Source organism: Leptodactylus fuscus, chromosome 7 (genome assembly GCF_031893055.1).
Source record: "Leptodactylus fuscus isolate aLepFus1 chromosome 7, aLepFus1.hap2, whole genome shotgun sequence".
Lineage (NCBI taxonomy): Eukaryota > Metazoa > Chordata > Amphibia > Anura > Leptodactylidae > Leptodactylus > Leptodactylus fuscus.
The window spans coordinates 29,109,106-29,129,510 of NC_134271.1; the positions used below are offsets into that span (position 1 = coordinate 29,109,106).

General features: G+C 50.5%; 29 non-coding genes across 29 annotated transcripts; 15 read left to right on the forward strand and 14 right to left on the reverse strand.

Annotated features, from left to right (window-relative positions):
• Positions 1–472: 472 nt before the first annotated feature.
• On the forward strand, positions 473–554 carry TRNAS-GCU (transfer RNA serine (anticodon GCU)). Its single transcript has one exon. It is a non-coding gene; the product is annotated as a tRNA-Ser (tRNA).
• Positions 555–929: 375 nt separating this feature from the next.
• Positions 930–1,003, reverse strand: TRNAT-AGU (transfer RNA threonine (anticodon AGU)). Its single transcript has one exon. It is a non-coding gene; the product is annotated as a tRNA-Thr (tRNA).
• Positions 1,004–1,855: 852 nt separating this feature from the next.
• TRNAS-GCU (transfer RNA serine (anticodon GCU)) lies at positions 1,856–1,937 on the forward strand. The gene has a single exon. It is a non-coding gene; the product is annotated as a tRNA-Ser (tRNA).
• Positions 1,938–2,308: 371 nt separating this feature from the next.
• TRNAT-AGU (transfer RNA threonine (anticodon AGU)) lies at positions 2,309–2,382 on the reverse strand. The gene has a single exon. It is a non-coding gene; the product is annotated as a tRNA-Thr (tRNA).
• An 852-nt stretch (positions 2,383–3,234) lies between these two features.
• On the forward strand, positions 3,235–3,316 carry TRNAS-GCU (transfer RNA serine (anticodon GCU)). Its single transcript has one exon. It is a non-coding gene; the product is annotated as a tRNA-Ser (tRNA).
• A 375-nt stretch (positions 3,317–3,691) lies between these two features.
• Positions 3,692–3,765, reverse strand: TRNAT-AGU (transfer RNA threonine (anticodon AGU)). Its single transcript has one exon. It is a non-coding gene; the product is annotated as a tRNA-Thr (tRNA).
• An 852-nt stretch (positions 3,766–4,617) lies between these two features.
• Positions 4,618–4,699, forward strand: TRNAS-GCU (transfer RNA serine (anticodon GCU)). Its single transcript has one exon. It is a non-coding gene; the product is annotated as a tRNA-Ser (tRNA).
• Positions 4,700–5,070: 371 nt separating this feature from the next.
• Positions 5,071–5,144, reverse strand: TRNAT-AGU (transfer RNA threonine (anticodon AGU)). The gene has a single exon. It is a non-coding gene; the product is annotated as a tRNA-Thr (tRNA).
• An 852-nt stretch (positions 5,145–5,996) lies between these two features.
• On the forward strand, positions 5,997–6,078 carry TRNAS-GCU (transfer RNA serine (anticodon GCU)). The gene has a single exon. It is a non-coding gene; the product is annotated as a tRNA-Ser (tRNA).
• Positions 6,079–6,453: 375 nt separating this feature from the next.
• TRNAT-AGU (transfer RNA threonine (anticodon AGU)) lies at positions 6,454–6,527 on the reverse strand. Its single transcript has one exon. It is a non-coding gene; the product is annotated as a tRNA-Thr (tRNA).
• An 852-nt stretch (positions 6,528–7,379) lies between these two features.
• Positions 7,380–7,461, forward strand: TRNAS-GCU (transfer RNA serine (anticodon GCU)). The gene has a single exon. It is a non-coding gene; the product is annotated as a tRNA-Ser (tRNA).
• A 371-nt stretch (positions 7,462–7,832) lies between these two features.
• On the reverse strand, positions 7,833–7,906 carry TRNAT-AGU (transfer RNA threonine (anticodon AGU)). The gene has a single exon. It is a non-coding gene; the product is annotated as a tRNA-Thr (tRNA).
• Positions 7,907–8,758: 852 nt separating this feature from the next.
• TRNAS-GCU (transfer RNA serine (anticodon GCU)) lies at positions 8,759–8,840 on the forward strand. Its single transcript has one exon. It is a non-coding gene; the product is annotated as a tRNA-Ser (tRNA).
• A 375-nt stretch (positions 8,841–9,215) lies between these two features.
• TRNAT-AGU (transfer RNA threonine (anticodon AGU)) lies at positions 9,216–9,289 on the reverse strand. The gene has a single exon. It is a non-coding gene; the product is annotated as a tRNA-Thr (tRNA).
• Positions 9,290–10,141: 852 nt separating this feature from the next.
• Positions 10,142–10,223, forward strand: TRNAS-GCU (transfer RNA serine (anticodon GCU)). Its single transcript has one exon. It is a non-coding gene; the product is annotated as a tRNA-Ser (tRNA).
• A 371-nt stretch (positions 10,224–10,594) lies between these two features.
• On the reverse strand, positions 10,595–10,668 carry TRNAT-AGU (transfer RNA threonine (anticodon AGU)). Its single transcript has one exon. It is a non-coding gene; the product is annotated as a tRNA-Thr (tRNA).
• An 852-nt stretch (positions 10,669–11,520) lies between these two features.
• On the forward strand, positions 11,521–11,602 carry TRNAS-GCU (transfer RNA serine (anticodon GCU)). The gene has a single exon. It is a non-coding gene; the product is annotated as a tRNA-Ser (tRNA).
• Positions 11,603–11,977: 375 nt separating this feature from the next.
• Positions 11,978–12,051, reverse strand: TRNAT-AGU (transfer RNA threonine (anticodon AGU)). The gene has a single exon. It is a non-coding gene; the product is annotated as a tRNA-Thr (tRNA).
• An 852-nt stretch (positions 12,052–12,903) lies between these two features.
• On the forward strand, positions 12,904–12,985 carry TRNAS-GCU (transfer RNA serine (anticodon GCU)). The gene has a single exon. It is a non-coding gene; the product is annotated as a tRNA-Ser (tRNA).
• Positions 12,986–13,356: 371 nt separating this feature from the next.
• On the reverse strand, positions 13,357–13,430 carry TRNAT-AGU (transfer RNA threonine (anticodon AGU)). The gene has a single exon. It is a non-coding gene; the product is annotated as a tRNA-Thr (tRNA).
• An 852-nt stretch (positions 13,431–14,282) lies between these two features.
• On the forward strand, positions 14,283–14,364 carry TRNAS-GCU (transfer RNA serine (anticodon GCU)). The gene has a single exon. It is a non-coding gene; the product is annotated as a tRNA-Ser (tRNA).
• A 371-nt stretch (positions 14,365–14,735) lies between these two features.
• On the reverse strand, positions 14,736–14,809 carry TRNAT-AGU (transfer RNA threonine (anticodon AGU)). The gene has a single exon. It is a non-coding gene; the product is annotated as a tRNA-Thr (tRNA).
• Positions 14,810–15,661: 852 nt separating this feature from the next.
• TRNAS-GCU (transfer RNA serine (anticodon GCU)) lies at positions 15,662–15,743 on the forward strand. Its single transcript has one exon. It is a non-coding gene; the product is annotated as a tRNA-Ser (tRNA).
• Positions 15,744–16,117: 374 nt separating this feature from the next.
• Positions 16,118–16,191, reverse strand: TRNAT-AGU (transfer RNA threonine (anticodon AGU)). Its single transcript has one exon. It is a non-coding gene; the product is annotated as a tRNA-Thr (tRNA).
• Positions 16,192–17,043: 852 nt separating this feature from the next.
• TRNAS-GCU (transfer RNA serine (anticodon GCU)) lies at positions 17,044–17,125 on the forward strand. Its single transcript has one exon. It is a non-coding gene; the product is annotated as a tRNA-Ser (tRNA).
• Positions 17,126–17,496: 371 nt separating this feature from the next.
• On the reverse strand, positions 17,497–17,570 carry TRNAT-AGU (transfer RNA threonine (anticodon AGU)). The gene has a single exon. It is a non-coding gene; the product is annotated as a tRNA-Thr (tRNA).
• An 852-nt stretch (positions 17,571–18,422) lies between these two features.
• Positions 18,423–18,504, forward strand: TRNAS-GCU (transfer RNA serine (anticodon GCU)). The gene has a single exon. It is a non-coding gene; the product is annotated as a tRNA-Ser (tRNA).
• Positions 18,505–18,879: 375 nt separating this feature from the next.
• On the reverse strand, positions 18,880–18,953 carry TRNAT-AGU (transfer RNA threonine (anticodon AGU)). The gene has a single exon. It is a non-coding gene; the product is annotated as a tRNA-Thr (tRNA).
• Positions 18,954–19,805: 852 nt separating this feature from the next.
• TRNAS-GCU (transfer RNA serine (anticodon GCU)) lies at positions 19,806–19,887 on the forward strand. The gene has a single exon. It is a non-coding gene; the product is annotated as a tRNA-Ser (tRNA).
• The last annotated feature ends 518 nt before the right edge of the window (positions 19,888–20,405 follow it).

The window sequence follows — 20,405 nt, forward strand, 5'->3', positions numbered from 1 at the left end:
TCGGCAGCAACATTTAATAATAGGAAGTCCCTGCGAGTCGTGACATTTAAGAAATCAAATCTTTTTGGGAAAGGCGCTGCGTGAAACCGCACGGACAAATTGGCAGAATGCCACAGCAGTTGGACGCATGTGGAGGGCTAGAGATTTGTGGTGGCGTGGCTGATTGAGCCAGCGCAGCATGCATCCAGATCTGTCTTGCATTCACGGCATATTTAAGGAATAGACTGATTGAAGGAATGCCAGGGAAGTACAGACATGAGTAAGAACTATTGATGACTAGAGACATTTTGGCATTTAAACCCTTGGCGTGGGTTTATCTCTGGTAGACTTTCCACTAGAAAGACATTATATACCGTAAGAGGTGAGATAAGGCCCACTGAGCCAATGAACGACGCTACACGAGGTTGAGTGGAAACGCAGCCCAAGGCTCCTCAAAATTCTTTTGGGGATGTTGGGAATCGGCCGCCGCCAGGACGAGGTGGCCGAGTGGTTAAGGCGATGGACTGCTAATCCATTGTGCTCTGCATGCATGGGTTCGAATCCCATCCTCGTCGATTCTTTCTGACGTTTCCCACTTGGAAACTTGCTTTGCTGAGCCTCTTTTGTCTGCCAGCGGATGCCCAGAGCACGGACATTCGCAATCACCATTCAAGAAGGGCCGTTGGCAAACTCTGCAATGACGTCTGGATGGATGGATGGTGTGGCCGATGAAGGGGGGCACTAGGAAGTCACCTCTCTTTTCATTTGTCTGGCTTGATGCCATCCTATATCCTCTAAAGAAGGTGGTGGCAGAGTTCCTCCTTTTCCCGCCATTAGCCAATACACATTCTTTATCCCGCCATGGGTCTATCTTTGGGCTGTGGGAAAGGCAAGTTCGATGTCAAACGCCTCCTTATCATTTTGCGTGAAAAGCTGAAAATAGGGAAGGTAGGCACTGCTGAGATTCGAACTCAGGATCTCCTGTTTACTAGACAGGCGCTTTAACCAACTAAGCCACAGCGCCACATGAGGAAGCCACCGGGTGCCCGGGTTACAATACGGGCGCTTTAACCAACCAAGCCACAGTGCCACGGAAAGAAAGCGCTGGATCTCCTGTTTACTAGACAGGCGCTTGAAACGACCAAGCCACAGCGCCCTGCGAATAAACCGCCGCCGGGAAGCCTGCCAAACGGCATCTCTAATGGATGACTCCAATTTCTGCGCGCCTGTATTATTTGACGCAGCCCTTACAGCGTTTGCCTTTTTATCCCATCCTCGCCAGGAGGACCCATGTGGACAATAGAAGTCCCCCCTCCCCTTCCCTTCACGCCCCCCAAACATCCGCAGTGAGTTTCACGGGGTTGCCTTTGCAAAAGCTAAGAGACCTTCACTTCTATTCCATACTCGGCAGCAACATTTAATAATAGGAAGTCCCTGCGAGTCGTGACATTTAAGAAATCAAATCTTTTTGGGAAAGGCGCTGCTTGAAACCGCACGGACAAATTGGCAGAATGCCACAGCAGTTGGACGCATGTGGAGGGCTAGAGATTTGTGGTGGCGTGGCTGATTGAGCCAGCGCAGCATGCATCCAGATCTGTCTTGCTTTCACGGCATATTTAAGGAATAGACTGATTGAAGGAATGCCAGGGAAGTACAGACATGAGTAAGAACTATTGATGACTAGAGACATTTTGGCATTTAAACCCTTGGCGTGGGTTTATCTCTGGTAGACTTTCCACTAGAAAGACATTATATACCGTAGGAGGTGAGATAAGGCCCACTGGGCCAATGAACGACGCTACACGAGGTTGAGTGGAAACGCAGCCCAAGGCTCCTCAAAATTCTTTTGGGGATGTTGGGAATCGGCCGCCGCCAGGACGAGGTGGCCGAGTGGTTAAGGCGATGGACTGCTAATCCATTGTGCTCTGCATGCATGGGTTCGAATCCCATCCTCGTCGATTCTTTTTGACGTTTCCCACTTGGAAACTTGCTTTGCTGAGCCTCTTTTGTCTGCCAGCGGATGCCCAGAGCACGGACATTCGCAATCACCATTCAAGAAGGGCCGTTGGCAAACTCTGCAATGACGTCTGGATGGATGGTGTGGCCGATGAAGGGGGGCACTAGGAAGTCACCTCTCTTTTCATTTGTCTGGCTTGATGCCATCCTATATCCTCTGAAGAAGGTGGTGGCAGAGTTCCTCCTTTTCCCGCCATTAGCCAATACACATTCTTTATCCCGCCATGGGTCTATCTTTGGGCTGTGGGAAAGGCAAGTTCGATGTCAAACGCCTCCTTATCATTTTGCGTGAAAAGCTGAAAATAGGGAAGGTAGGCACTGCTGAGATTCGAACTCAGGATCTCCTGTTTACTAGATAGGCGCTTTAACCAACTAAGCCACAGCGCCACATGAGGAAGCCGCCGGATACCCGGGTTACAATACGGGCGCTTTAACCAACCAAGCCACAGTGCCACGGAAAGAAAGCGCTGGATCTCCTGTTTACTAGACAGGCGCTTGAAACGACCAAGCCACAGCGCCCTGCGAATAAACCGCCGCCGGGAAGCCTGCCAAACGGCATCTCTAATGGATGACTCCAATTTCTGCGCGCCTGTATTATTTGACGCAGCCCTTGCAGCGTTTGCCTTTTTATCCCATCCTCGCCAGGAGGACCCATGTGGACAATAGAAGTCCCCCCTCCCCTTCCCTTCACGCCCCCCAAACATCCGCAGTGAGTTTCACGGGGTTGCCTTTGCAAAAGCTAAGAGACCTTCACTTCTATTCCATACTCGGCAGCAACATTTAATAATAGGAAGTCCCTGCGAGTCGTGACATTTAAGAAATCAAATCTTTTTGGGAAAGGCGCTGCTTGAAACCGCACGGACAAATTGGCAGAATGCCACAGCAGTTGGACGCATGTGGAGGGCTAGAGATTTGTGGTGGCGTGGCTGATTGAGCCAGCGCAGCATGCATCCAGATCTGTCTTGCTTTCACGGCATATTTAAGGAATAGACTGATTGAAGGAATGCCAGGGAAGTACAGACATGAGTAAGAACTATTGATGACTAGAGACATTTTGGCATTTAAACCCTTGGCGTGGGTTTATCTCTGGTAGACTTTCCACTAGAAAGACATTATATACCGTAGGAGGTGAGATAAGGCCCACTGGGCCAATGAACGACGCTACACGAGGTTGAGTGGAAACGCAGCCCAAGGCTCCTCAAAATTCTTTTGGGGATGTCGGGAATCGGCCGCCGCCAGGACGAGGTGGCCGAGTGGTTAAGGCGATGGACTGCTAATCCATTGTGCTCTGCATGCATGGGTTCGAATCCCATCCTCGTCGATTCTTTCTGACGTTTCCCACTTGGTAACTTGCTTTGCTGAGCCTCTTTTGTCTGCCAGCGGATGCCCAGAGCACGGACATTCGCAATCACCATTCAAGAAGGGCCGTTGGCAAACTCTGCAATGACGTCTAGATGGATGGATGGTGTGGCCGATGAAGGGGGGCACTAGGAAGTCACCTCTCTTTTCATTTGTCTGGCTTGATGCCATCCTATATCCTCTAAAGAAGGTGGTGGCAGAGTTCCTCCTTTTCCCGCCATTAGCCAATACACATTCTTTATCCCGCCATGGGTCTATCTTTGGGCTGTGGGAAAGGCAAGTTCGATGTCAAACGCCTCCTTATCATTTTGCGTGAAAAGCTGAAAATAGGGAAGGTAGGCACTGCTGAGATTCGAACTCAGGATCTCCTGTTTACTAGATAGGCGCTTTAACCAACTAAGCCACAGCGCCACATGAGGAAGCCGCCGGGTGCCCGGGTTACAATACGGGCGCTTTAACCAACCAAGCCACAGTGCCACGGAAAGAAAGCGCTGGATCTCCTGTTTACTAGACAGGCGCTTGAAACGACCAAGCCACAGCGCCCTGCGAATAAACCGCCGCCGGGAAGCCTGCCAAACGGCATCTCTAATGGATGACTCCAATTTCTGCGCGCCTGTATTATTTGACGCAGCCCTTACAGCGTTTGCCTTTTTATCCCATCCTCGCCAGGAGGACCCATGTGGACAATAGAAGTCCCCCCTCCCCTTCCCTTCACGCCCCCCAAACATCCGCAGTGAGTTTCACGGGGTTGCCTTTGCAAAAGCTAAGAGACCTTCACTTCTATTCCATACTCGGCAGCAACATTTAATAATAGGAAGTCCCTGCGAGTCGTGACATTTAAGAAATCAAATCTTTTTCAGAAAAGCGCTGCTTGAAACCGCACGGACAAAATGGCAGAATGCCACAGCAGTTGGACGCATGTGGAGGGCTAGAGATTTGTGGTGGCGTGGCTGATTGAGCCAGCGCAGCATGCATCCAGATCTGTCTTGCTTTCACGGCATATTTAAGGAATAGACTGATTGAAGGAATGCCAGGGAAGTACAGACATGAGTAAGAACTATTGATGACTAGAGACATTTTGGCATTTAAACCCTTGGCGTGGGTTTATCTCTGGTAGACTTTCCACTAGAAAGACATTATATACCGTAGGAGGTGAGATAAGGCCCACTGGGCCAATGAACGACGCTACACGAGGTTGAGTGAAAACGCAGCCCAAGGCTCCTCAAAATTCTTTTGGGGATGTTGGGAATTGGCTGCCGCCAGGACGAGGTGGCCGAGTGGTTAAGGCGATGGACTGCTAATCCATTGTGCTCTGCATGCATGGGTTCGAATCCCATCCTCGTCGATTCTTTCTGACGTTTCCCACTTGGAAACTTGCTTTGCTGAGCCTCTTTTGTCTGCCAGCGGATGCCCAGAGCACGGACATTCGCAATCACCATTCAAGAAGGGCCGTTGGCAAACTCTGCAATGACGTCTGGATGGATGTTGTGGCCGATGAAGGGGGGCACTAGGAAGTCACCTCTCTTTTCATTTTTCTGGCTTGATGCCATCCTATATCCTCTAAAGAAGGTGGTGGCAGAGTTCCTCCTTTTCCCGCCATTAGCCAATACACATTCTTTATCCCGCCATGGGTCTATCTTTGGGCTGTGGGAAAGGCAAGTTCGATGTCAAACGCCTCCTTATCATTTTGCGTGAAAAGCTGAAAATAGGGAAGGTAGGCACTGCTGAGATTCGAACTCAGGATCTCCTGTTTACTAGACAGGCGCTTTAACCAACTAAGCCACAGCGCCACATGAGGAAGCCACCGGGTGCCCGGGTTACAATACGGGCGCTTTAACCAACCAAGCCACAGTGCCACGGAAAGAAAGCGCTGGATCTCCTGTTTACTAGACAGGCGCTTGAAACGACCAAGCCACAGCGCCCTGCGAATAAACCGCCGCCGGGAAGCCTGCCAAACGGCATCTCTAATGGATGACTCCAATTTCTGCGCGCCTGTATTATTTGACACAACCCTTACAGCGTTTGCCTTTTTATCCCATCCTCGCCAGGAGGACCCATGTGGACAATAGAAGTCCCCCCTCCCCTTCCCTTCACGCCCCCCAAACATCCGCAGTGAGTTTCACGGGGTTGCCTTTGCAAAAGCTAAGAGACCTTCACTTCTATTCCATACTCGGCAGCAACATTTAATAATAGGAAGTCCCTGCGAGTCGTGACATTTAAGAAATCAAATCTTTTTGGGAAAGGCGCTGCTTGAAACCGCACGGACAAATTGGCAGAATGCCACAGCAGTTGGACGCATGTGGAGGGCTAGAGATTTGTGGTGGCGTGGCTGATTGAGCCAGCGCAGCATGCATCGAGATCTGTCTTGCATTCACGGCATATTTAAGGAATAGACTGATTGAAGGAATGCCAGGGAAGTACAGACATGAGTAAGAACTATTGATGACTAGAGACATTTTGGCATTTAAACCCTTGGCGTGGGTTTATCTCTGGTAGACTTTCCACTAGAAAGACATTATATACCGTAGGAGGTGAGATAAGGCCCACTGGGCCAATGAACGACGCTACACGAGGTTGAGTGGAAACGCAGCCCAAGGCTCCTCAAAATTCTTTTGGGGATGTTGGGAATCGGCCGCCGCCAGGACGAGGTGGCCGAGTGGTTAAGGCGATGGACTGCTAATCCATTGTGCTCTGCATGCATGGGTTCGAATCCCATCCTCGTCGATTCTTTCTGACGTTTCCCACTTGGAAACTTGCTTTGCTGAGCCTCTTTTGTCTGCCAGCGGATGCCCAGAGCACGGACATTCGCAATCACCATTCAAGAAGGGCCGTTGGCAAACTCTGCAATGACGTCTAGATGGATGGATGGTGTGGCCGATGAAGGGGGGCACTAGGAAGTCACCTCTCTTTTCATTTGTCTGGCTTGATGCCATCCTATATCCTCTAAAGAAGGTGGTGGCAGAGTTCCTCCTTTTCCCGCCATTAGCCAATACACATTCTTTATCCCGCCATGGGTCTATCTTTGGGCTGTGGGAAAGGCAAGTTCGATGTCAAACGCCTCCTTATCATTTTGCGTGAAAAGCTGAAAATAGGGAAGGTAGGCACTGCTGAGATTCGAACTCAGGATCTCCTGTTTACTAGACAGGCGCTTTAACCAACTAAGCCACAGCGCCACATGAGGAAGCCGCCGGGTGCCCGGGTTACAATACGGGCGCTTTAACCAACCAAGCCACAGTGCCACGGAAAGAAAGCGCTGGATCTCCTGTTTACTAGACAGGCGCTTGAAACGACCAAGCCACAGCGCCCTGCGAATAAACCGCCGCCGGGAAGCCTGCCAAACGGCATCTCTAATGGATGACTCCAATTTCTGCGCGCCTGTATTATTTGACGCAGCCCTTACAGCGTTTGCCTTTTTATCCCATCCTCGCCAGGAGGACCCATGTGGACAATAGAAGTCCCCCCTCCCCTTCCCTTCACGCCCCCCAAACATCCGCAGTGAGTTTCACGGGGTTGCCTTTGCAAAAGCTAAGAGACCTTCACTTCTATTCCATACTCGGCAGCAACATTTAATAATAGGAAGTCCCTGCGAGTCGTGACATTTAAGAAATCAAATCTTTTTGGGAAAGGCGCTGCTTGAAACCGCACGGACAAATTGGCAGAATGCCACAGCAGTTGGACGCATGTGGAGGGCTAGAGATTTGTGGTGGCGTGGCTGATTGAGCCAGCGCAGCATGCATCCAGATCTGTCTTGCTTTCACGGCATATTTAAGGAATAGACTGATTGAAGGAATGCCAGGGAAGTACAGACATGAGTAAGAACTATTGATGACTAGAGACATTTTGGCATTTAAACCCTTGGCGTGGGTTTATCTCTGGTAGACTTTCCACTAGAAAGACATTATATACCGTAGGAGGTGAGATAAGGCCCACTGGGCCAATGAACGACGCTACACGAGGTTGAGTGGAAACGCAGCCCAAGGCTCCTCAAAATTCTTTTGGGGATGTTGGGAATCGGCCGCCGCCAGGACGAGGTGGCCGAGTGGTTAAGGCGATGGACTGCTAATCCATTGTGCTCTGCATGCATGGGTTCGAATCCCATCCTCGTCGATTCTTTTTGACGTTTCCCACTTGGAAACTTGCTTTGCTGAGCCTCTTTTGTCTGCCAGCGGATGCCCAGAGCACGGACATTCGCAATCACCATTCAAGAAGGGCCGTTGGCAAACTCTGCAATGACGTCTGGATGGATGGTGTGGCCGATGAAGGGGGGCACTAGGAAGTCACCTCTCTTTTCATTTGTCTGGCTTGATGCCATCCTATATCCTCTGAAGAAGGTGGTGGCAGAGTTCCTCCTTTTCCCGCCATTAGCCAATACACATTCTTTATCCCGCCATGGGTCTATCTTTGGGCTGTGGGAAAGGCAAGTTCGATGTCAAACGCCTCCTTATCATTTTGCGTGAAAAGCTGAAAATAGGGAAGGTAGGCACTGCTGAGATTCGAACTCAGGATCTCCTGTTTACTAGATAGGCGCTTTAACCAACTAAGCCACAGCGCCACATGAGGAAGCCGCCGGATACCCGGGTTACAATACGGGCGCTTTAACCAACCAAGCCACAGTGCCACGGAAAGAAAGCGCTGGATCTCCTGTTTACTAGACAGGCGCTTGAAACGACCAAGCCACAGCGCCCTGCGAATAAACCGCCGCCGGGAAGCCTGCCAAACGGCATCTCTAATGGATGACTCCAATTTCTGCGCGCCTGTATTATTTGACGCAGCCCTTGCAGCGTTTGCCTTTTTATCCCATCCTCGCCAGGAGGACCCATGTGGACAATAGAAGTCCCCCCTCCCCTTCCCTTCACGCCCCCCAAACATCCGCAGTGAGTTTCACGGGGTTGCCTTTGCAAAAGCTAAGAGACCTTCACTTCTATTCCATACTCGGCAGCAACATTTAATAATAGGAAGTCCCTGCGAGTCGTGACATTTAAGAAATCAAATCTTTTTGGGAAAGGCGCTGCTTGAAACCGCACGGACAAATTGGCAGAATGCCACAGCAGTTGGACGCATGTGGAGGGCTAGAGATTTGTGGTGGCGTGGCTGATTGAGCCAGCGCAGCATGCATCCAGATCTGTCTTGCTTTCACGGCATATTTAAGGAATAGACTGATTGAAGGAATGCCAGGGAAGTACAGACATGAGTAAGAACTATTGATGACTAGAGACATTTTGGCATTTAAACCCTTGGCGTGGGTTTATCTCTGGTAGACTTTCCACTAGAAAGACATTATATACCGTAGGAGGTGAGATAAGGCCCACTGGGCCAATGAACGACGCTACACGAGGTTGAGTGGAAACGCAGCCCAAGGCTCCTCAAAATTCTTTTGGGGATGTCGGGAATCGGCCGCCGCCAGGACGAGGTGGCCGAGTGGTTAAGGCGATGGACTGCTAATCCATTGTGCTCTGCATGCATGGGTTCGAATCCCATCCTCGTCGATTCTTTCTGACGTTTCCCACTTGGTAACTTGCTTTGCTGAGCCTCTTTTGTCTGCCAGCGGATGCCCAGAGCACGGACATTCGCAATCACCATTCAAGAAGGGCCGTTGGCAAACTCTGCAATGACGTCTAGATGGATGGATGGTGTGGCCGATGAAGGGGGGCACTAGGAAGTCACCTCTCTTTTCATTTGTCTGGCTTGATGCCATCCTATATCCTCTAAAGAAGGTGGTGGCAGAGTTCCTCCTTTTCCCGCCATTAGCCAATACACATTCTTTATCCCGCCATGGGTCTATCTTTGGGCTGTGGGAAAGGCAAGTTCGATGTCAAACGCCTCCTTATCATTTTGCGTGAAAAGCTGAAAATAGGGAAGGTAGGCACTGCTGAGATTCGAACTCAGGATCTCCTGTTTACTAGATAGGCGCTTTAACCAACTAAGCCACAGCGCCACATGAGGAAGCCGCCGGGTGCCCGGGTTACAATACGGGCGCTTTAACCAACCAAGCCACAGTGCCACGGAAAGAAAGCGCTGGATCTCCTGTTTACTAGACAGGCGCTTGAAACGACCAAGCCACAGCGCCCTGCGAATAAACCGCCGCCGGGAAGCCTGCCAAACGGCATCTCTAATGGATGACTCCAATTTCTGCGCGCCTGTATTATTTGACGCAGCCCTTACAGCGTTTGCCTTTTTATCCCATCCTCGCCAGGAGGACCCATGTGGACAATAGAAGTCCCCCCTCCCCTTCCCTTCACGCCCCCCAAACATCCGCAGTGAGTTTCACGGGGTTGCCTTTGCAAAAGCTAAGAGACCTTCACTTCTATTCCATACTCGGCAGCAACATTTAATAATAGGAAGTCCCTGCGAGTCGTGACATTTAAGAAATCAAATCTTTTTCAGAAAAGCGCTGCTTGAAACCGCACGGACAAAATGGCAGAATGCCACAGCAGTTGGACGCATGTGGAGGGCTAGAGATTTGTGGTGGCGTGGCTGATTGAGCCAGCGCAGCATGCATCCAGATCTGTCTTGCTTTCACGGCATATTTAAGGAATAGACTGATTGAAGGAATGCCAGGGAAGTACAGACATGAGTAAGAACTATTGATGACTAGAGACATTTTGGCATTTAAACCCTTGGCGTGGGTTTATCTCTGGTAGACTTTCCACTAGAAAGACATTATATACCGTAGGAGGTGAGATAAGGCCCACTGGGCCAATGAACGACGCTACACGAGGTTGAGTGAAAACGCAGCCCAAGGCTCCTCAAAATTCTTTTGGGGATGTTGGGAATTGGCTGCCGCCAGGACGAGGTGGCCGAGTGGTTAAGGCGATGGACTGCTAATCCATTGTGCTCTGCATGCATGGGTTCGAATCCCATCCTCGTCGATTCTTTCTGACGTTTCCCACTTGGAAACTTGCTTTGCTGAGCCTCTTTTGTCTGCCAGCGGATGCCCAGAGCACGGACATTCGCAATCACCATTCAAGAAGGGCCGTTGGCAAACTCTGCAATGACGTCTGGATGGATGTTGTGGCCGATGAAGGGGGGCACTAGGAAGTCACCTCTCTTTTCATTTTTCTGGCTTGATGCCATCCTATATCCTCTAAAGAAGGTGGTGGCAGAGTTCCTCCTTTTCCCGCCATTAGCCAATACACATTCTTTATCCCGCCATGGGTCTATCTTTGGGCTGTGGGAAAGGCAAGTTCGATGTCAAACGCCTCCTTATCATTTTGCGTGAAAAGCTGAAAATAGGGAAGGTAGGCACTGCTGAGATTCGAACTCAGGATCTCCTGTTTACTAGACAGGCGCTTTAACCAACTAAGCCACAGCGCCACATGAGGAAGCCACCGGGTGCCCGGGTTACAATACGGGCGCTTTAACCAACCAAGCCACAGTGCCACGGAAAGAAAGCGCTGGATCTCCTGTTTACTAGACAGGCGCTTGAAACGACCAAGCCACAGCGCCCTGCGAATAAACCGCCGCCGGGAAGCCTGCCAAACGGCATCTCTAATGGATGACTCCAATTTCTGCGCGCCTGTATTATTTGACACAACCCTTACAGCGTTTGCCTTTTTATCCCATCCTCGCCAGGAGGACCCATGTGGACAATAGAAGTCCCCCCTCCCCTTCCCTTCACGCCCCCCAAACATCCGCAGTGAGTTTCACGGGGTTGCCTTTGCAAAAGCTAAGAGACCTTCACTTCTATTCCATACTCGGCAGCAACATTTAATAATAGGAAGTCCCTGCGAGTCGTGACATTTAAGAAATCAAATCTTTTTGGGAAAGGCGCTGCTTGAAACCGCACGGACAAATTGGCAGAATGCCACAGCAGTTGGACGCATGTGGAGGGCTAGAGATTTGTGGTGGCGTGGCTGATTGAGCCAGCGCAGCATGCATCGAGATCTGTCTTGCATTCACGGCATATTTAAGGAATAGACTGATTGAAGGAATGCCAGGGAAGTACAGACATGAGTAAGAACTATTGATGACTAGAGACATTTTGGCATTTAAACCCTTGGCGTGGGTTTATCTCTGGTAGACTTTCCACTAGAAAGACATTATATACCGTAGGAGGTGAGATAAGGCCCACTGGGCCAATGAACGACGCTACACGAGGTTGAGTGGAAACGCAGCCCAAGGCTCCTCAAAATTCTTTTGGGGATGTTGGGAATCGGCCGCCGCCAGGACGAGGTGGCCGAGTGGTTAAGGCGATGGACTGCTAATCCATTGTGCTCTGCATGCATGGGTTCGAATCCCATCCTCGTCGATTCTTTCTGACGTTTCCCACTTGGAAACTTGCTTTGCTGAGCCTCTTTTGTCTGCCAGCGGATGCCCAGAGCACGGACATTCGCAATCACCATTCAAGAAGGGCCGTTGGCAAACTCTGCAATGACGTCTAGATGGATGGATGGTGTGGCCGATGAAGGGGGGCACTAGGAAGTCACCTCTCTTTTCATTTGTCTGGCTTGATGCCATCCTATATCCTCTAAAGAAGGTGGTGGCAGAGTTCCTCCTTTTCCCGCCATTAGCCAATACACATTCTTTATCCCGCCATGGGTCTATCTTTGGGCTGTGGGAAAGGCAAGTTCGATGTCAAACGCCTCCTTATCATTTTGCGTGAAAAGCTGAAAATAGGGAAGGTAGGCACTGCTGAGATTCGAACTCAGGATCTCCTGTTTACTAGACAGGCGCTTTAACCAACTAAGCCACAGCGCCACATGAGGAAGCCGCCGGGTGCCCGGGTTACAATACGGGCGCTTTAACCAACCAAGCCACAGTGCCACGGAAAGAAAGCGCTGGATCTCCTGTTTACTAGACAGGCGCTTGAAACGACCAAGCCACAGCGCCCTGCGAATAAACCGCCGCCGGGAAGCCTGCCAAACGGCATCTCTAATGGATGACTCCAATTTCTGCGCGCCTGTATTATTTGACGCAGCCCTTACAGCGTTTGCCTTTTTATCCCATCCTCGCCAGGAGGACCCATGTGGACAATAGAAGTCCCCCCTCCCCTTCCCTTCACGCCCCCCAAACATCCGCAGTGAGTTTCACGGGGTTGCCTTTGCAAAAGCTAAGAGACCTTCACTTCTATTCCATACTCGGCAGCAACATTTAATAATAGGAAGTCCCTGCGAGTCGTGACATTTAAGAAATCAAATCTTTTTGGGAAAGGCGCTGCTTGAAACCGCACGGACAAATTGGCAGAATGCCACAGCAGTTGGACGCATGTGGAGGGCTAGAGATTTGTGGTGGCGTGGCTGATTGAGCCAGCGCAGCATGCATCCAGATCTGTCTTGCTTTCACGGCATATTTAAGGAATAGACTGATTGAAGGAATGCCAGGGAAGTACAGACATGAGTAAGAACTATTGATGACTAGAGACATTTTGGCATTTAAACCCTTGGCGTGGGTTTATCTCTGGTAGACTTTCCACTAGAAAGACATTATATACCGTAGGAGGTGAGATAAGGCCCACTGGGCCAATGAACGACGCTACACGAGGTTGAGTGGAAACGCAGCCCAAGGCTCCTCAAAATTCTTTTGGGGATGTTGGGAATCGGCCGCCGCCAGGACGAGGTGGCCGAGTGGTTAAGGCGATGGACTGCTAATCCATTGTGCTCTGCATGCATGGGTTCGAATCCCATCCTCGTCGATTCTTTTTGACGTTTCCCACTTGGAAACTTGCTTTGCTGAGCCTCTTTTGTCTGCCAGCGGATGCCCAGAGCACGGACATTCGCAATCACCATTCAAGAAGGGCCGTTGGCAAACTCTGCAATGACGTCTGGATGGATGGTGTGGCCGATGAAGGGGGGCACTAGGAAGTCACCTCTCTTTTCATTTGTCTGGCTTGATGCCATCCTATATCCTCTGAAGAAGGTGGTGGCAGAGTTCCTCCTTTTCCCGCCATTAGCCAATACACATTCTTTATCCCGCCATGGGTCTATCTTTGGGCTGTGGGAAAGGCAAGTTCGATGTCAAACGCCTCCTTATCATTTTGCGTGAAAAGCTGAAAATAGGGAAGGTAGGCACTGCTGAGATTCGAACTCAGGATCTCCTGTTTACTAGATAGGCGCTTTAACCAACTAAGCCACAGCGCCACATGAGGAAGCCGCCGGATACCCGGGTTACAATACGGGCGCTTTAACCAACCAAGCCACAGTGCCACGGAAAGAAAGCGCTGGATCTCCTGTTTACTAGACAGGCGCTTGAAACGACCAAGCCACAGCGCCCTGCGAATAAACCGCCGCCGGGAAGCCTGCCAAACGGCATCTCTAATGGATGACTCCAATTTCTGCGCGCCTGTATTATTTGACGCAGCCCTTGCAGCGTTTGCCTTTTTATCCCATCCTCGCCAGGAGGACCCATGTGGACAATAGAAGTCCCCCCTCCCCTTCCCTTCACGCCCCCCAAACATCCGCAGTGAGTTTCACGGGGTTGCCTTTGCAATAGCTAAGAGACCTTCACTTCTATTCCATACTCGGCAGCAACATTTAATAATAGGAAGTCCCTGCGAGTCGTGACATTTAAGAAATCAAATCTTTTTGGGAAAGGCGCTGCTTGAAACCGCACGGACAAATTGGCAGAATGCCACAGCAGTTGGACGCATGTGGAGGGCTAGAGATTTGTGGTGGCGTGGCTGATTGAGCCAGCGCAGCATGCATCCAGATCTGTCTTGCTTTCACGGCATATTTAAGGAATAGACTGATTGAAGGAATGCCAGGGAAGTACAGACATGAGTAAGAACTATTGATGACTAGAGACATTTTGGCATTTAAACCCTTGGCGTGGGTTTATCTCTGGTAGACTTTCCACTAGAAAGACATTATATACCGTAGGAGGTGAGATAAGGCCCACTGGGCCAATGAACGACGCTACACGAGGTTGAGTGGAAACGCAGCCCAAGGCTCCTCAAAATTCTTTTGGGGATGTTGGGAATCGGCCGCCGCCAGGACGAGGTGGCCGAGTGGTTAAGGCGATGGACTGCTAATCCATTGTGCTCTGCATGCATGGGTTCGAATCCCATCCTCGTCGATTCTTTCTGACGTTTCCCACTTGGAAACTTGCTTTGCTGAGCCTCTTTTGTCTGCCAGCGGATGCCCAGAGCACGGACATTCGCAATCACCATTCAAGAAGGGCCGTTGGCAAACTCTGCAATGACGTCTGGATGGATGGTGTGGCCGATGAAGGGGGGCACTAGGAAGTCACCTCTCTTTTCATTTGTCTGGCTTGATGCCTTCCTATATCCTCTAAAGAAGGTGGTGGCAGAGTTCCTCCTTTTCCCGCCATTAGCCAATACACATTCTTTATCCCGCCATGGGTCTATCTTTGGGCTGTGGGAAAGGCAAGTTCGATGTCAAACGCCTCCTTATCATTTTGCGTGAAAAGCTGAAAATAGGGAAGGTAGGCACTGCTGAGATTCGAACTCAGGATCTCCTGTTTACTAGACAGGCGCTTTAACCAACTAAGCCACAGCGCCACATGAGGAAGCCGCCGGGTGCCCGGGTTACAATACGGGCGCTTTAACCAACCAAGCCACAGTGCCACGGAAAGAAAGCGCTGGATCTCCTGTTTACTAGACAGGCGCTTGAAACGACCAAGCCACAGCGCCCTGCGAATAAACCGCCGCCGGGAAGCCTGCCAAACGGCATCTCTAATGGATGACTCCAATTTCTGCGCGCCTGTATTATTTGACGCAGCCCTTACAGCGTTTGCCTTTTTATCCCATCCTCGCCAGGAGGACCCATGTGGACAATAGAAGTCCCCCCTCCCCTTCCCTTCACGCCCCCCAAACATCCGCAGTGAGTTTCACGGGGTTGCCTTTGCAAAAGCTAAGAGACCTTCACTTCTATTCCATACTCGGCAGCAACATTTAATAATAGGAAGTCCCTGCGAGTCGTGACATTTAAGAAATCAAATCTTTTTCAGAAAAGCGCTGCTTGAAACCGCACGGACAAAATGGCAGAATGCCACAGCAGTTGGACGCATGTGGAGGGCTAGAGATTTGTGGTGGCGTGGCTGATTGAGCCAGCGCAGCATGCATCCAGATCTGTCTTGCTTTCACGGCATATTTAAGGAATAGACTGATTGAAGGAATGCCAGGGAAGTACAGACATGAGTAAGAACTATTGATGACTAGAGACATTTTGGCATTTAAACCCTTGGCGTGGGTTTATCTCTGGTAGACTTTCCACTAGAAAGACATTATATACCGTAGGAGGTGAGATAAGGCCCACTGGGCCAATGAACGACGCTACACGAGGTTGAGTGGAAACGCAGCCCAAGGCTCCTCAAAATTCTTTTGGGGATGTTGGGAATCGGCCGCCGCCAGGACGAGGTGGCCGAGTGGTTAAGGCGATGGACTGCTAATCCATTGTGCTCTGCATGCATGGGTTCGAATCCCATCCTCGTCGATTCTTTCTGACGTTTCCCACTTGGAAACTTGCTTTGCTGAGCCTCTTTTGTCTGCCAGCGGATGCCCAGAGCACGGACATTCGCAATCACCATTCAAGAAGGGCCGTTGGCAAACTCTGCAATGACGTCTAGATGGATGGATGGTGTGGCCGATGAAGGGGGGCACTAGGAAGTCACCTCTCTTTTCATTTGTCTGGCTTAATGCCATCCTATATCCTCTAAAGAAGGTGGTGGCAGAGTTCCTCCTTTTCCCGCCATTAGCCAATACACATTCTTTATCCCGCCATGGGTCTATCTTTGGGCTGTGGGAAAGGCAAGTTCGATGTCAAACGCCTCCTTATCATTTTGCGTGAAATGTGAAAATAGGGAAGGTAGGCACTGCTGAGATTCGAACTCAGGATCTCCTGTTTACTAGACAGGCGCTTTAACCAACTAAGCCACAGCGCCACATGAGGAAGCCGCCGGGTGCCCGGGTTACAATACGGGCGCTTTAACCAACCAAGCCACAGTGCCACGGAAAGAAAGCGCTGGATCTCCTGTTTACTAGACAGGCGCTTGAAACGACCAAGCCACAGCGCCCTGCGAATAAACCGCCGCCGGGAAGCCTGCCAAACGGCATCTCTAATGGATGACTCCAATTTCTGCGCGCCTGTATTATTTGACGCAGCCCTTACAGCGTTTGCCTTTTTATCCCATCCTCGCCAGGAGGACCCATGTGGACAATAGAAGTCCCCCCTCCCCTTCCCTTCACGCCCCCCAAACATCCGCAGTGAGTTTCACGGGGTTGCCTTTGCAAAAGCTAAGAGACCTTCACTTCTATTCCATACTCGGCAGCAACATTTAATAATAGGAAGTCCCTGCGAGTCGTGACATTTAAGAAATCAAATCTTTTTCAGAAAAGCGCTGCTTGAAACCGCACGGACAAAATGGCAGAATGCCACAGCAGTTGGACGCATGTGGAGGGCTAGAGATTTGTGGTGGCGTGGCTGATTGAGCCAGCGCAGCATGCATCCAGATCTGTCTTGCTTTCACGGCATATTTAAGGAATAGACTGATTGAAGGAATGCCAGGGAAGTACAGACATGAGTAAGAACTATTGATGACTAGAGACATTTTGGCATTTAAACCCTTGGCGTGGGTTTATCTCTGGTAGACTTTCCACTAGAAAGACATTATATACCGTAGGAGGTGAGATAAGGCCCACTGGGCCAATGAACGACGCTACACGAGGTTGAGTGAAAACGCAGCCCAAGGCTCCTCAAAATTCTTTTGGGGATGTTGGGAATTGGCTGCCGCCAGGACGAGGTGGCCGAGTGGTTAAGGCGATGGACTGCTAATCCATTGTGCTCTGCATGCATGGGTTCGAATCCCATCCTCGTCGATTCTTTCTGACGTTTCCCACTTGGAAACTTGCTTTGCTGAGCCTCTTTTGTCTGCCAGCGGATGCCCAGAGCACGGACATTCGCAATCACCATTCAAGAAGGGCCGTTGGCAAACTCTGCAATGACGTCTGGATGGATGTTGTGGCCGATGAAGGGGGGCACTAGGAAGTCACCTCTCTTTTCATTTTTCTGGCTTGATGCCATCCTATATCCTCTAAAGAAGGTGGTGGCAGAGTTCCTCCTTTTCCCGCCATTAGCCAATACACATTCTTTATCCCGCCATGGGTCTATCTTTGGGCTGTGGGAAAGGCAAGTTCGATGTCAAACGCCTCCTTATCATTTTGCGTGAAAAGCTGAAAATAGGGAAGGTAGGCACTGCTGAGATTCGAACTCAGGATCTCCTGTTTACTAGACAGGCGCTTTAACCAACTAAGCCACAGCGCCACATGAGGAAGCCACCGGGTGCCCGGGTTACAATACGGGCGCTTTAACCAACCAAGCCACAGTGCCACGGAAAGAAAGCGCTGGATCTCCTGTTTACTAGACAGGCGCTTGAAACGACCAAGCCACAGCGCCCTGCGAATAAACCGCCGCCGGGAAGCCTGCCAAACGGCATCTCTAATGGATGACTCCAATTTCTGCGCGCCTGTATTATTTGACACAGCCCTTACAGCGTTTGCCTTTTTATCCCATCCTCGCCAGGAGGACCCATGTGGACAATAGAAGTCCCCCCTCCCCTTCCCTTCACGCCCCCCAAACATCCGCAGTGAGTTTCACGGGGTTGCCTTTGCAAAAGCTAAGAGACCTTCACTTCTATTCCATACTCGGCAGCAACATTTAATAATAGGAAGTCCCTGCGAGTCGTGACATTTAAGAAATCAAATCTTTTTGGGAAAGGCGCTGCTTGAAACCGCACGGATAAATTGGCAGAATGCCACAGCAGTTGGACGCATGTGGAGGGCTAGAGATTTGTGGTGGCGTGGCTGATTGAGCCAGCGCAGCATGCATCCAGATCTGTCTTGCTTTCACGGCATATTTAAGGAATAGACTGATTGAAGGAATGCCAGGGAAGTACAGACATGAGTAAGAACTATTGATGACTAGAGACATTTTGGCATTTAAACCCTTGGCGTGGGTTTATCTCTGGTAGACTTTCCACTAGAAAGACATTATATACCGTAGGAGGTGAGATAAGGCCCACTGGGCCAATGAACGACGCTACACGAGGTTGAGTGGAAACGCAGCCCAAGGCTCCTCAAAATTCTTTTGGGGATGTTGGGAATCGGCCGCCGCCAGGACGAGGTGGCCGAGTGGTTAAGGCGATGGACTGCTAATCCATTGTGCTCTGCATGCATGGGTTCGAATCCCTTCCTCGTCGATTCTTTCTGACGTTTCCCACTTGGAAACTTGCTTTGCTGAGCCTCTTTTGTCTGCCAGCGGATGCCCAGAGCACGGACATTCGCAATCACCATTCAGGAAGGGCCGTTGGCAAACTCTGCAATGACGTCTAGATGGATGGATGGTGTGGCCGATGAAGGGGGGCACTAGGAAGTCACCTCTCTTTTCATTTGTCTGGCTTAATGCCATCCTATATCCTCTAAAGAAGGTGGTGGCAGAGTTCCTCCTTTTCCCGCCATTAGCCAATACACATTCTTTATCCCGCCATGGGTCTATCTTTGGGCTGTGGGAAAGGCAAGTTCGATGTCAAACGCCTCCTTATCATTTTGCGTGAAAAGCTGAAAATAGGGAAGGTAGGCACTGCTGAGATTCGAACTCAGGATCTCCTGTTTACTAGACAGGCGCTTTAACCAACTAAGCCACAGCGCCACATGAGGAAGCCGCCGGGTGCCCGGGTTACAATACGGGCGCTTTAACCAACCAAGCCACAGTGCCACGGAAAGAAAGCGCTGGATCTCCTGTTTACTAGACAGGCGCTTGAAACGACCAAGCCACAGCGCCCTGCGAATAAACCGCCGCCGGGAAGCCTGCCAAACGGCATCTCTAATGGATGACTCCAATTTCTGCGCGCCTGTATTATTTGACGCAGCCCTTACAGCGTTTGCCTTTTTATCCCATCCTCGCCAGGAGGACCCATGTGGACAATAGAAGTCCCCCCTCCCCTTCCCTTCACGCCCCCCAAACATCCGCAGTGAGTTTCACGGGGTTGCCTTTGCAAAAGCTAAGAGACCTTCACTTCTATTCCATACTCGGCAGCAACATTTAATAATAGGAAGTCCCTGCGAGTCGTGACATTTAAGAAATCAAATCTTTTTGGGAAAGGCGCTGCTTGAAACCGCACGGACAAATTGGCAGAATGCCACAGCAGTTGGACGCATGTGGAGGGCTAGAGATTTGTGGTGGCGTGGCTGATTGAGCCAGCGCAGCATGCATCCAGATCTGTCTTGCTTTCACGGCATATTTAAGGAATAGACTGATTGAAGGAATGCCAGGGAAGTACAGACATGAGTAAGAACTATTGATGACTAGAGACATTTTGGCATTTAAACCCTTGGCGTGGGTTTATCTCTGGTAGACTTTCCACTAGAAAGACATTATATACCGTAGGAGGTGAGATAAGGCCCACTGGGCCAATGAACGACGCTACACGAGGTTGAGTGGAAACGCAGCCCAAGGCTCCTCAAAATTCTTTTGGGGATGTTGGGAATCGGCCGCCGCCAGGACGAGGTGGCCGAGTGGTTAAGGCGATGGACTGCTAATCCATTGTGCTCTGCATGCATGGGTTCGAATCCCATCCTCGTCGATTCTTTCTGACGTTTCCCACTTGGAAACTTGCTTTGCTGAGCCTCTTTTGTCTGCCAGCGGATGCCCAGAGCACGGACATTCGCAATCACCATTCAAGAAGGGCCGTTGGCAAACTCTGCAATGACGTCTGGATGGATGGTGTGGCCGATGAAGGGGGGCACTAGGAAGTCACCTCTCTTTTCATTTGTCTGGCTTGATGCCATCCTATATCCTCTAAAGAAGGTGGTGGCAGAGTTCCTCCTTTTCCCGCCATTAGCCAATACACATTCTTTATCCCGCCATGGGTCTATCTTTGGGCTGTGGGAAAGGCAAGTTCGATGTCAAACGCCTCCTTATCATTTTGCGTGAAAAGCTGAAAATAGGGAAGGTAGGCACTGCTGAGATTCGAACTCAGGATCTCCTGTTTACTAGACAGGCGCTTTAACCAACTAATCCACAGCGCCACATGAGGAAGCCGCCGGGTGCCCGGGTTACAATACGGGCGCTTTAACCAACCAAGCCACAGTGCCACGGAAA